This window comes from Myxocyprinus asiaticus, chromosome 11 (genome assembly GCF_019703515.2).
Source record: "Myxocyprinus asiaticus isolate MX2 ecotype Aquarium Trade chromosome 11, UBuf_Myxa_2, whole genome shotgun sequence".
Taxonomy (NCBI): domain Eukaryota; kingdom Metazoa; phylum Chordata; class Actinopteri; order Cypriniformes; family Catostomidae; genus Myxocyprinus; species Myxocyprinus asiaticus.
This window is the reverse complement of record NC_059354.1, coordinates 33,814,227-33,828,598: the sequence shown is the minus strand read 5'-3', so window position 1 is coordinate 33,828,598 and position 14,372 is coordinate 33,814,227. Positions and strand designations below refer to the sequence as shown.

The 14,372-nt window shown below is 37.0% G+C and overlaps 1 protein-coding gene across 1 annotated transcript in view; it reads left to right on the top strand.

The window, feature by feature from the left end:
* The first annotated feature begins 7,507 nt into the window (after positions 1-7,507).
* The window catches only part of satb2 (SATB homeobox 2), a 62,955-nt gene continuing 56,090 nt past the window's right edge, over positions 7,508-14,372 (top strand). The window contains exon 1 of the mRNA XM_051709920.1: positions 7,508-7,835. The gene's annotated coding sequence lies outside the window, so the exon portion shown is untranslated. The remainder of the gene's footprint in view (positions 7,836-14,372) is intronic.

Here is a 14,372-nt window from a genome sequence, read left to right as displayed (position 1 = left end):
GAACACCTGGACATACTGGAGCCTAAGGAGCGATCTGCGTGCTGGTTTGGGAAACAGGCGTTACTTCATTGTAAAATAACGAGCGACGTTAGTTAAGATGATCGTTAAATCTTAAGTTGCATCGTTATTGGGAAACGCAGCCTTAGTTAGTTAAAGTAATTATTGTACCTTATACCTTATTGTCTGCAAAGTTCATGCTTATCACGTGGCATGAGTTTTAAAGACGATTTCCCCCCCAACACTTTTGTGAAAGCAAACAGACAAATCCATTTAAGTTGCACACATAATGTATTTACGGTCCAAGGCTCTCGTTTATTTATCAGCGTTTCACGCACTTCTGCTACTGACATTCTATTTAATGCGAGAAACCCATAATAATTCTATTGTAAAAGAAATAAGTGATGAATATTGTATTATTATGATTATGATTATTATTATTATTATTATTATACTGTTATTATTAATAGTATTAGGCTACTATTTGTTGTACGAAGTCATTAAATAATAGGGTACAACGGGGCTAAAACGAGGGAATGTTGTTTTTTTCTGGTCACAAAATGTATCACAAAATGTATGTATTTTTATTGAAAATTGATGGCGGAACATCATTTGTGTGAAAAGAAATAATGACGGAAAGTTGTGTTGATTAACATTCAGTTTAAAAAAAAAAATGTGGTGAGGTAAAAGGGGTGTAAAGGGGTCACTTGGGGTAAAAGGCCAATAGGGGGTTTAAAGTGATATCGTGTAGATTCCGGGGCAATAGTTATAGGGTACAATTTGTCAACTAATGCTAATTATTTTGAGACAGCAAGATGCTTTTTAAGTAGCAAATTAAGAAGATACTTACACAAAAATGTCAGAAAAACCATTTCCAGAACCATTTCCTGTTAATGTCCAACACATTTGGCATTTTATTGCATCTCAAGTATTCTATAAACAAACTAATCTCCATTATGATTAGATGAGTCAATGTGAACCCACTCTGAACATTTTTCAGAACAAATCTATGTGTTTAATAGGGGCCTTTAACACCTGCAACAATTGGACAGTTATTGAAATATATTTGATTTAGTGACCTTAAACAAAACTGAAAATGATAAATAAATATTTTGTCTCAAAATAAATGTGATAATTTCCAGGATATTAATTAGCTACTGTACATACATTTGCAACATTTAAAAAAATATAAAAATCGAATTACCCCAAAATCAACTTTTAAACATTACAGGCAAATATCTCATGGAAGAGGAAAATTTTGCAGTGCATAGTGACAATCAGGTGTTTAGGAAAGTGCTGTGGTAGTTTTTGATGCTATTTAGTGTTTTGCAAGAAAAGAAAAGAAATGGAGCCTTTTACCCAGCGGAATCTTTAGCCCCGTTGTACCCTTAAATAATAATACACTGATCAGCCACAACATTAAAACCACTGGTGAAGTGAATAACATCGATTATATCGTTATAATGGCACCTGTCAAGGGGTGGGATATATTAGGCAGCAAGTAAACAATCAGTTCTTGAATTTCATGCGTTGGAAGCAGGAAAAATGGGCAAGCGTAAGGATCTGAGCGACTTTGACAAGGGCCAAATAGTGATGGCTAGACGACTGGGTCAAAACATCTCCAAAACGGCAGGACTTGTAGAGTGTTTCCGGTATGCAGTGGTTAGTACCTACTAAAAGTGGTCCAAGGAAGGACAACCGGTGAACCGGCGACAGGGTCATGGGCGCCCAAGGCTCATTGATCCGCGTGGAGAGCGATGGCTATAGCCCGTCTGGTCCGATCCCACAGAAGAGCTACTGTAGCACAAAAAAAAAAAAAAAACCTAATGCTGGCCATGATAGAAAGGTGTCAGAACACACAGTGCTGCGTAGCCGCAGACCGGTCAGAGTGCCCATGCTGACCCATGTCCACCGCCGAAATGGGCACGTGAGCGTCAGAACTGGACCACGGAGCAATGGAAGAAGGTGGCCTGGTCTGATGAATCACGTTTTCTTTTAGATCATGTGGACAGCCGGGTGCGTGTGCATCGTTTACCTGGGGAAGACATGGCAGCAGGATGCACTATGGGAAGAGGGCAGGCCTGCGGAGGCAATGTGATGCTCTGGGCAATGTTCTTTGGGTCCTGGCATTCATGTGAATGTTACTTTGACACGTACCACCTACCTAAAGATTGTTGCACACCACGTACACCCCTTCATGGCAACGGTATTCCCTGATGGCAGTGGCCTCTTTCAGCAGGATAATGCGCCCTGCCACACTGCAAAAATTGTTCAGGAATGGTTTGAGGAACGTGACAAAGAGTGTAAGGTGTTGACTTGGCCTCCAAATTGCCCAGATTTCAATCCGATTGAGCATCTATGGGATGTGCTGGACCAACAAGTCCGATCCATGTAGGCCATTCATCGCAATTTACAGGACTTAAAAGATCTGCTGTTAACGTCTTGGTGCCAGATACCACAGGATACCTTCAGCGGTCTTGTTGAGTCCATGCCTCGACGGGTCAGAGCTGTTTTGGGGGCACCAGTGGGACCTATATGATATTAAGCAGGTGGTTTTAATGTTGTGGCTGATCGGTGTATATCACAAACTATTCTCTAATTCCACAATAAAGATCGGTTTTGTTCGGTTTGAACAAACTTTTTGACTTGTGGATGAAATTTCCGCAGGTAAGAAAGCTCCAGCAGAGCATTAAAACATAAAAGATGGAATAGATGGAATGGCTTTAATGTAAAGCATAGCCTTAGTTCATTGGTCTGCGAAACACAATAGGCGTAGGCCTATTTACTAAATACAGTGTTAATATGTATTTATGTAGTAGTGAAACACAAATAGAATGAGCAAAAATAATTGTAGCCTATTATTTGGGATAATTAATACGCTACTTGAAGTCAACAACCTAACTTGCTCCCAGGTGTCTAGTAAATGTTAGCCTAAAAACAACTGAAGAAAAAAGTTTAGAAGAATGACTCCCGATAATCATATCCAGTTTAATCGCTAACACGCCTCTCTCTCTCTCTCTCTCTCTCTCTCTCTCTCTCTCTCTCTCTCTCTCTCTCTCTCTCTCTCTCTCATCGTAGGACTAACCTTTCAGAATTCAGATGGTTCACTAGGGTTTTTATCTACATTATGCAGGTGGGCTATGTGCTTCATAAAATCTGTATGTGCGAATCCCCCACCCCTCCACTCTATATCTACCCTGAAAATACATTTAAAGAACAAACACAAAGGAAGTTCGATACAACTTTATTTATTAAATCGGGAATGTAAGGTATTGGGTGTAGGCAATGTTTGATTCCGGCCACTAGACGATGCCATTTCCACATTTACTGCACATACGCTAGTCACCATAATCAGTAGTCATCTCAAGGCACTATATATATTTTCAACACATAACACATAATAAAACGATGAACATGTTTGATTCAAACACAGCATGTCGATGTTACCTTTTTTTGTCAGTGAAAATCCTATATCCATAAACAGTAGCTATAAAACATTGAAAGCTGCTCCATTATCGTCTCTTAATTGTTCCAGGCATTTTTTTGCATATAAATGAATTTTCAGTGTCGGTCTGCATAAGATTAAAAAAAAAAAAAAAAAAAAAAAAAAAATTATTCTTTGCATTTCTGGGGCGTTACACGACATTCTGCAAACAACCCTGTCACTTGAATAGACTGCATATTGTTCCACAGAAAAGCAACTCAGTGTCTTTTAATACAGAACCGTAAACACAAACTATAGGCCCTATAGCCTATTCAGATTAGTGGTCGATTGATATGGATATATTAATGACTGATTCTTAAACTTTTACGTTTGGGCTTCCACGTCCCCCTTCTTGAATATTTACACTCTTGATCCAACCTGTTGAAAAGGTCCATTTAATAAACTTCAAACGTGTTCAGATTTACCGCACGCACAGCGCGTTCTAAACTGCCGCGCAATTATTGTCATGTTTTACCAATGCTTCCATGAAATAGCATCTTTTAAATTATTTACTTTATCAGCCTGAATTGTTTTCTTGTTTCTGAAAACTCTGGCATATTTATTTTAATTTAATTTAAACGGTTTGACTCTTTCTGCTTGACTGTTGATTTGACTCTAATTAGTCAGCAAATTTTAAATCACCAGTTATGCAAGAACTGGAAAGGAGAGCGCTTATGGGGACAGTCAGAATGCTCAAGAAAGGTTCCTAAAACCAGAGCTCAATCATTTAAATGTGCTCGAGTCACTAAGCATGCAAAACGTTCACATCAATTAGAGAAACATTCTCCTTGACAAATACTATAATGATCATTTATAATTGGTAAAAGAGTAAAAGTTAATTGTTTTTTCAGGGCAGCATTGCAATTGATTACATTTTTATATATTCATACTGTGCTGTAAATTTAATAAAGTCTCTATTGTTCGTACACCCCAAATAACAAGGTGTCAAATAACAAGGTGTAATAATCTAACCTTGGGCATATGTAATTTCACACAGTTTTCTAGAGTACTCGTTCATAATATATCTGCATGCATTCATGTGACATCTCATTTATTTAATTATTTAATTAATGCTAGTCTGTCTTATATTTTACTCATCTGAAAATCTACGATTGAATGGCACAGGCACTATGAAATATTCATTTTCTCACGGGCGACGTATTTACAGATTAAGTACCTTATTTTGCACACCAGCAGAAACAATTCGTTGAGAAAGACACTGCGCTTTATGGTTCATAAGTTCCTGTAACTTCATGAAAATCTATTGAATCGGCATGAAGGATAACCTGACCAAATAATTTGCGTTCATTTTAACCCAAATATGCTAGTTGATAATTTGGTCGCCTGCGTCTTTCTTTGCCCCCCAAAAAATGTCAAAGTATTTTAAAGAATAGAGAATACAATTATCTCGTTTCTCATATAGAAGTGAACGAGGCACTGACAAGCATAGTGTCATTATTATTATTATTATTATTATTATTATTATTATTATTATTAATAATAATAATAATTATTATTATTAATTATAGCCTACAATAATAGGTCTTTCTTTCTAAGATTTCTATACATATCATTTCTTAATTATTTGTTGGTTGTATAAGTAAAAAATAAATAAATAAATAAATAAAAAGCATGTTTGCTAAAGCAAGCAAAACTTAATTGACCGGAAGCAGTTCTGTCAGTGGCCACAAACGTCTATGCTACTTATTTATGCATAAATAAATGAATAATTGCGCTCACCTATTCAATATTGCACGAGTCCAACAGGTATTAGGAAGCAGCCTGTGTTATTTCATATCATCCCCCCCTACATTTGTCTATGGCTGTCTCACAGGAACACGTTTAAGAACATGCACGTTTACATTTCTGCATTTGGCAGACGCTTTTATCAAAAAGCGGTTTACAGTGCACATATTACAAGGACAGTCCTCCCAGAGCAGCCTGGAGTTAAGTGCCTTGCTCAAGGACACAATGGTTGCAGCTGTGGGGATCGAACCGGCAACCTTCTACTTACCAGTTCTGAACATATTTGCTATGGTTTCATCCAGACCAGGAGGTACCTGCATCGAGGTTGTGTATTAACCCAAGCGCTCTGAACCTTATTGTGCAAATAAAAAATTCACCCTCTCCCTTACTCTCTTACTCGCTCGCTCTTTTCTCTCAGATTTCGACATACAGGGTATTGACCAATTGCAATACCTGGTTCCTATTAGCAGCACAGTTCAGGTAATTTTACCTGTCACTGACACGCAACACTGCATCACATTTTCATAGTCATCGTGGTCATTATCTTATTTAACAATAGTAACGAATGAGGCCGGAGAATCAGCCAAAATTTCGCTCACACATCCTAGAGGGTCTCAAACCAGCTGAGCGGCCAACTGCACACACATTTGAGTTATTAATGATTTCCCGTTCAAGCACTCTTGGGTAAAGCGAAGATACTTTTGTTCAACGACCAAAGAGGTTTCAGAATTTCTGCATGCTTTTTAACCTTTAGATTATGCAACTTTATTTGGCGATAATGTAATTACATCTAGACAGTAAAGCTCAGGCTACTGTTGTGAACAAAAACGTGTAGGCTATACTGTAGTGTTAAGTGTAGACTGTGAAGGATCTGTTGGAACTGCGTTGGTACTGTTTTCGAGTCTGCTACTTTGCTTGTTCGGGTTGAGTGCGTAACTGAGAGCATCAATGGTGATTTGAAAGAGGTTAAAGCAACAATGAAGACAGCGAGACCCTGAAAAACTTAAGCTTCACGTGTCCACGCATTTGATCTTTTTAACCCCTGTGTTCCAGCATTGCCTGTTCCTCTTGGACACCACAGCTCAAATCATCAGCGACTCACAGTCCAGCAAACTTGCTTCAACTTGAGCAGCCTCAACATACATCTAAGCTTACATCTATGATTATTGTTGACACTTGGAGATGGTGTCATTTGTGCTTAGAGTCTCGTCTCAGTCAGGACCACCAAACACGAGTCTGTCACTTCCAATGTGTTTTTAGAAACAAGCCATTAGGTGATTCCGCTTAAAAAAACATATCTATCTACAGAGACAAATTACATTTTAAGTAAGTCTAGTTTGTGTTTACTTGAGAGTGTGTATTTCATTATTTCCTAACAAGATTTGTCCATTTTGCGTTTTAGAATTAACCCTCAAATCCACCCGTGTAGTTTCCCCCACAGGATATCCAAGCAGCCTCAGCTGAAGGTTTTTTGATCACTGTTTAACGTGGGTCGAGCAGTTCAGTGATCATTTCTGTACGGAACTTGCTTCTCAAGACAGACACTGACTTAACTGACTTAATGTATTTGATTTGTGAAAATGCACTAAATAAAATAACCATACTGGCATGCGTTTTTATCTCAAACAGCTTCTCAATACTAATGCAGTTTTTATATTGAACAAAATATAGCTTTTAAAATTTATTTCAGCACAGACAACACCTGTACAAAAAAAATAGCTGTTAAAAGAAGTCCAACTAAAAAGCTAAGATATTTAGGCCTAAGGGAATGGCGTTATTGATAACTTATGGAGTGAATTAATTACTTACCGTGGGCGCCCCTCCCTCCCTGTCACACTTTCTCTCCAGTCGGTTTGTTCTCCAGTCCTCTCCTCCCACTCCCATTCCGCTCACGGCTCCCCCTCTCCGTCAGTCCGCGCGCCGCGCAAGGGAGAGATTGAAAGTGACACTCACATTGTTGCTCTTGAGATTTAACACCGCCGTAGGTTGTGTCCGCATTGCACAAAGCCGATATTTGACGTGTGTTTTTGCTTCATTTCTCTTTTTGTGCATGCAACATAGATGGACATTTTCAGCTTCTAATGCGTTGTCTTTGCTCCCGCTGCAGAGGCTTTCAGTTCTGCCCGGTTTGTGCCACGGACACTCGTAACTCAAACTCGCGGTAAAGCGTGAGCAAGATTGCGTACTACCGGACAGATTGCCGTCGGTCGCTTCTCGGAACTTGTGTCGTTTGCTTTTGGGATCTCTGTGCTGTGATCAATCCCGTGAACTGTCCTCTCTCTCTCTCTCTCTCTCTCTCTCTCTCTCTCTCTCTCTCTCTCTCTCTCTCTCTCTCTCTCTCTCTCTCTCTCTCTCTCTCACCCCAGCACCCCTCTCACTCTTCATGCTGTCTGTTTCCTGCTACCTGTCAGCTCGGAGTCTCTCCGTTCCAGTGGCTCAGTCACAGCGCACAGTGCACGGAGCCCAAGAGTCCAACACCGAACCCACCGAAACCAGCCGTTTTCAGTCCTCCGCAAGGCAGCGGAAAGCCCAGCCCTGGATTCAATACTTTTAATCAATGGACAGAGCCCTCTCAACGGCCAACCGAGGTACCGACACGCCATAAGCAGTAAGTGCAACTGTAGAGAACTTTCGTCTTCTTTCATCCAGTGTTATACGCATTCATGTACACAGTTATTATTTTATTCCTACTGACATCTCAAAAAGATGAACTGCTCTGAATATCTATTAGTAAGTTATCTATAACCTATCTATAACAAATACTTTGCTAGGCTACCTTTAACATTTAGTCCCTTATCCGCTATACAACAAAACAATCATAGGCCCACTAAGCAATTTAGAAGCACATGCATGTTTCACATGGAATATGACTACTGATAAATCTTCTGAAAACTCATTCAGCACCTTCGCCAAGTTCCTTATTTAATAAGCAACTAATCTGGCTGAAAGTGATGCAATTTACCTGTAGTAGTTATTCAGTGATTGATGTTAAAGTGTGTAATCTAGAGTCTGTTATATGAGCACAACTGAGCATTTACATTTTCGATAATTACCAGAATAATAATTGCTATAATAATAATTGCTATAATAATAATAATAATACTAATAATAGTAATTAATCACTCTACCCTACATTACTGAAGATTGTATTTAAATGTATATGTAAATTAATTTTCAAACATGATACACTAATTATTGCGACATCTAACAATTGATCATGTTTTCTTTAGGTAATTTTGTATAAATATGTATATTCGGCTAAATATGTTACCATTTAATTCAGCAGATCATTTTTGCTAGACGAGTGTATCGTCCACGAGTAAGAGCTCTAAAGTCTTTAATATGTATGCTCTGTAATTTAAAAATAAAAGCATTTTTAAATATATTTTAAACATTTCAAAGTAATAGCGCAATTTTTTAAGGCGTTTTTAGGGAAATCCTGTTTTTCTTCCTGAGTTTAGGCCTCAAGTTTACCTTTACACGAGTTTGACTTTTGTCTGCGGTCTCATCGCCCTGATGTGTGTGTGTGTGTGTGTGTGTGTGTGTGTGTTTGGGCTTGTGTATAGCCTATGTTTCTGCATTTCTTACCTTTATTTACGTGTTAGTCTAATTTAACTGTTCAAAGTTTGAGGATTCTGAGGCTTGATATCGAAAATGTGATGTTATGTTCGCCTTCTTATATAATAATACAATGATATTATAAATATACATATGCTATTTAATCTGTTAAATGCCTTCAGAAGCCTGGAAAAATTACACCCTTGAGTTGTTTAATTGCAATACTTAGTATGCCTATATTATTATTATTATTATTATTATTATTATTATTATGTTGCTCTTTTTCATGTTTTAAGAATTAAGGATTTACAATAAAATAGTATTTACATATGCGACAATGCAGGTTCAGAGATAATATTGAACTTTTGATTCATGATTTGTACAAATCTATTGTTTTGTGTTTTAATTGTAAAACAACTACTAATTCAGTTCATTGGGGTAAAATATGAGGAAGTATGAGGAGAAACAGCCTTTTGCAAAAAAAAAAAAAAAAAAAAAAAAAGTAACTGAAGTAATAAAGAGAAACATTGCGGGCCATGTTTAAATCATTAGGTCTGTGATAACTGTATTCAAAGAGCGGAGAATATTGATATATTTCAATAAATTACATTATATTTATCTTATGTTTATTATAGAAATAGCCGATTTAGAAACTTTATCAAGACGGCAATTCTGGAGTAAAACCTAACACACAGAGAAACATGCAACGTAAAATAATTCAGAATAAAACATCGAGAATTAAATCTGGTTGTTTCGAGAGATTTCAGTTCTTATGTCAGACCTAATTTTAACCTTGGGACGAAAGAAATCAAATACGTCGGACTTTCAGAGATGTTTGCATGTAAATAGGTTGTCTGATTCATTTGGTCGCAGTGTTATCAAATTACTCGATAAAAGTAGTTTGCAGTTTATTCTTATAAGAAATGGCACACGCCTTTAACATGAATGAGATTTTCCCTTGCAGAGCACGTTCATTTCTCTTTTACATGAAATGTATGGATGTATGAAGTGAACCAAAATTTTGAAAAAGATTTAACTTGAAGCAAAATAAATAAATAAATAAATAAATAAATAAATAAAAAGACAATAAAAAGAAACTCGGAATTAAGTCATTAAATCACTATCCATCAGTTGTCAAAAACAATGCACATTAAGTGCAAATGGAACCTCAATATAAAAGACAGTTGTATTCTTATTGGACATTGAACTATGAAGTATATAACAAAATAAAATAAAAAGACAAACCGAGTGCACGTGATTTGTTATTATATTAGGCTACATGCGATATTCTCGCATTATTTTCCACTGTCAGTTCAAACTTCGATTTAGGCATAGGCTACACAACTTCAGTAAAATATCTGAAGAGTCACTCACAAAATCATGCCAATGCAAGAGAAAGTATATTTGCTATATAGCTGCCATCAGTGTTTCTTTTAAAAGTTACATTAATGTATGCAATATTCACTTGAACAAATTGGCCCCCACTGCCAGCACAGAATTTATTTATTTATTTTATTTTTTATTTTTTTTTAGTCAAGAGCAAAGGCAAAAACAAAAAGTTAATTAGTCTCTGTAACTTTGCAATAGATGTAATATTTTAAGGATTCGCCTTGTGGAGTAGCTTACATCAGAATGGATGAAATCCTGCATTAATTCGCGGTATGTTTTCTACAGCCCATACCTTCTACAGTAATAGACCATTAGTAAACCGTGACTTTAGAGAGCGTTTTGGTTCAGCTTCAGGACTTCTTTACCTTATTCTAGCTACATGTAAGCCTTAATACTTAATATTTACAGTAGTTGATTTATTATGTAGCCTAATTTTTAATACTTTAGGCCTACACAAGACACCTGTATTTAGACTTTTCTTATTATGACGTAAGAAAATAGTTAAGACAGGTTCAACAACTTTATTTTGGAGTGCCTCGAAATGTCAAGATAAAATGAGTGTTTTAAAAATGTAAATGTCTCGGTCCGGCTTTGACAGTGGCACTTAACGGTTAATTGACGGTTAATTATAGTTTTAGACGCAACCCTTCCTGCAACCCTTTCAACCATGACTACATTGACAATGTAGCATGGCATACCTTAATGCTTTTATAAAAACGATTATTGCATTACACAAAAATTAAGGACACACATTTTAATTTAAACATTAGCCTATTTCATTTTATTATTTTAAGCACAATTCTTCCACTAAAAGATATAGTCCCTAAATGTAAACTAAGATTTGGCCTAACAGTTGGCCACATGCGGATGCTGTAGTGCACAGGGGCTTGTTGAACTGGTGTCATAATGTAACTTTGCAGCACATAGCTGATCAAAGCCTAATAACTGTGTGCCAGTCGTCACTTTTCTGCCACACCACACTTAGTGACAACCGAATATAAAACACATTTTAAAACAAATCTCAGCTCCTTACTAACAAAAAGATTGCTGATTGAATTAGATTTTTTAAAGAGGTATTATGCCATAAAAATGAAGATCTTTGTTTTATTAAGATGTTATTAAAATGTTACATTAATATGGCTTCATATATATATATATATATATATATATATATATATATATATATATATAAAGATGTGTGGGACCATGGAATGTGGAGTTTGTTGTGCCTGCTTTTGTAAAATGGAACACACACATATGATACACACACACACACACACACACACATATTATATACATATTACACTACTGCATTATAGGTTCAGTGTGTGTGTGTGTGTTCATTGTTTATAGCCCTGCTTAGTGTTGTCTACCATGTGTGATTTTTGTCAATGTCAATGTGTGGTCCCTGGAAGTGTCAGAGCTGCATGCCTGCTCTGTGGTTTGTGTGTGAGTGTTTGTGTACACTTGTGTTTTTGTGCTTTTGTCTATTTATGAGACAGAGAGCAAGAGATTGAGGGAGAACATAATTGCTACTAAATCTTTATCTTTTAACTGTCTAAGATGTTTATTAGCCAACTAAGTGTCTCACCCTTTCTTTGTATCTAAATCTACACCTTTTCCACCACATTTCCTAAACATTTAAACACTCACTCACATATTGGCGACTGTATTTGTTTCATCAGTCTGTTCGGCAATGCAGTCTCTCTCTGTCCCACATTAATCAGTTAAATGATATCCAATTAACACTTATTCTTACTGCTTATGTATACCACAATTTGATGGTTTTATTGTGCCCTAACTACGTATTCAGACCAGATGTACTCCGCTAGACATATGTATGATAAATATGTCCAAGGAAGTCCAAGTATTGAGCTTTTCCTTATAATGTGTATTCCCTCTGTCCTGTAATCATCTGTCTTGGTTACAGTTTGATCTGCCATCAAATTCATGAGTGATAAGGTACTATCTATCTATCCTTCCTTTCCCAACGCACACACCTGTGCTGAAGAGAGACAATATGGGGGCCTTTAATATGTATCCCTCGACCATCTTCACCAGCTTTATCTGTACCCTCACTGAGCCGATGCTTTAATAACCCTGCAATAAATGAGTATCACAGCCCTATTCCCTGGTCAATAAGGTGAACGCCTTAGCACGTTGTCAACACAGAGATACCACCCTATTTCTGTATCACGACACAACTTTATCTCATCGCTCATTTGTGTTATGTGTCCATTAGTTGTTATTAACTGTACCTGGGTAAAGGGTTACATTTATTACCAGACTAGGAGACAAGCAAAAAATTGGGCAAGTCGAGTTTATTTTTTGTCCCTTCTCACTTTAATATTCACCCATTTTGTCTTGACAGCAGTTTTCTTTTTATGTCATTTGCTATTTTCTCGGTGTATTGGGTTTTTGCATCTTGATAGGCAGCATTTCTCTCTCTTTTTTTTACCAGCCTTCTGCCTTTTTTTCTCAGTGTCTCTTTATCGTTCTCCTTGGTGTATACTGACTGACAGTGTGAGCATAGTCAGATAGTCAGTAGTGTTTCGTTTACTGCCCTCAGTTTCCTGTGTGTGGTAGAACTGGCAGAGGCCACTCTCAGTGCCAAAGAAAAGAGTGAAATGTGGAGAAAAGAAGAAGGTTAGTGAGGGAAAGAGCAGAAAATGTATATTGCATGCTTAAGAGAGAGTCTCTGCAGTGTGGTCATTATAGTTTGGAAATTTGAGTCTCATGGGATCTGAGTTCTGTTCCACTCCCTCGTCTGGCTTCTCTCATCTACCACTAAACATAACAGTCATTAGTTATGTTTGTAATGTGTGGCTGCAAGAATTACAAATAAAAATGGAACCATGTATTTGGTAGTAAATATCTATAGGCACAACACTGAAATTGTAGGAATTGTGGAAGCTGTCAAGAGGGTGAATTAGTAAATTTGTTTTTTAATAACACAGAAAAAATGTAAGTGTATTTGTAAGTGCTTTGCTATATGAGATATTATAATGACTTAGTTCAACGCATCCCTTAGATTCCAAATATTTATCATTTTATTATAAGCAATTTCTTAATCTCACTATATGAATCAAAATCTTGCATTCACTTTCAGTTATCTTCACAATCTATGTAGATTATTCCTGATAATTTGCACTGATTAGACATTTATCTCTTTTGTACAATCTTTCTGTTGGAGGGATAGCACTTAAACATGACTATTAACACTGTTATGATTCATTCAATTCAACAACGTACCGTAACTCCCCTGATGAATACAAAGATGAAATTACAATGGCAGCATTCAAATATTAACCACTGCCTACCATTTATGCATTGTGGTATTTTTATGGTTTATACACTTTTTATGTGAACACAAACAATTATTTTTTTCCAGTCAGTTTTCTTCCAATGAAATAGACGACTACGTTCTCTTTTAAAAAGACATGAAGTAGTTACAACAGTTTTTTTAGAGCAACAAAATCCAGGTGAATTTAAAATCTTGTGGCGCTGAATTACATAGCTTTGCCCCGAAAGTGCAAAGCAGCATGTATAATCACACGCACAATACTAATTTCTCAACATTTAATGACATCAGTGTATTGCAGAAGTGTCTGAAACAGTGCATCACACCTAGTGCAATTCTTCATCAGGCTTGTATTAGGTGTCAAAAGAAGCAAGTTCACCAAAAGAAACTTTCACCTTTTTTTGCATAGACAGTGCCATCTTCATTTGTAACTAAGTGATGAGCAGACACACTGGAGCTGGTTTTATCTCCTCATCAAATATTTGGAGTTGGGGTGGAGGAGGATCAGATAGGAAGAAAGAGAGGGAGAGTTTGGCACAGAGATGGAAGAGGAGATTCAGACAAACTCTTGATTGGGATCGAAGGACTCATTAGAATTAGGCAGGTTTGGACCTGTGAAGCCCAGTGAAGGGAGGAACAAAGACACCCCACCGGTGCTAGATGAACTGAGTCAGATAAAAGACTTTAAGGGTTGATAATACAGCAAAGAAATGGAGGGGAGCTTGGAGGGTGAAGAGAGGCAAGCTAATGAAAAACTCTTATAATCACTGATGGCAGTTAGAAACTTCAAGCATAATGGTCATTGTGTCCTTTTGCGGTTACAGGCTTTAGATTTTTTCCCCCTCAGCTTCATGCAAGACACTTTTTGTGAAGAGATTTTATTTTGCCCCTGGGACT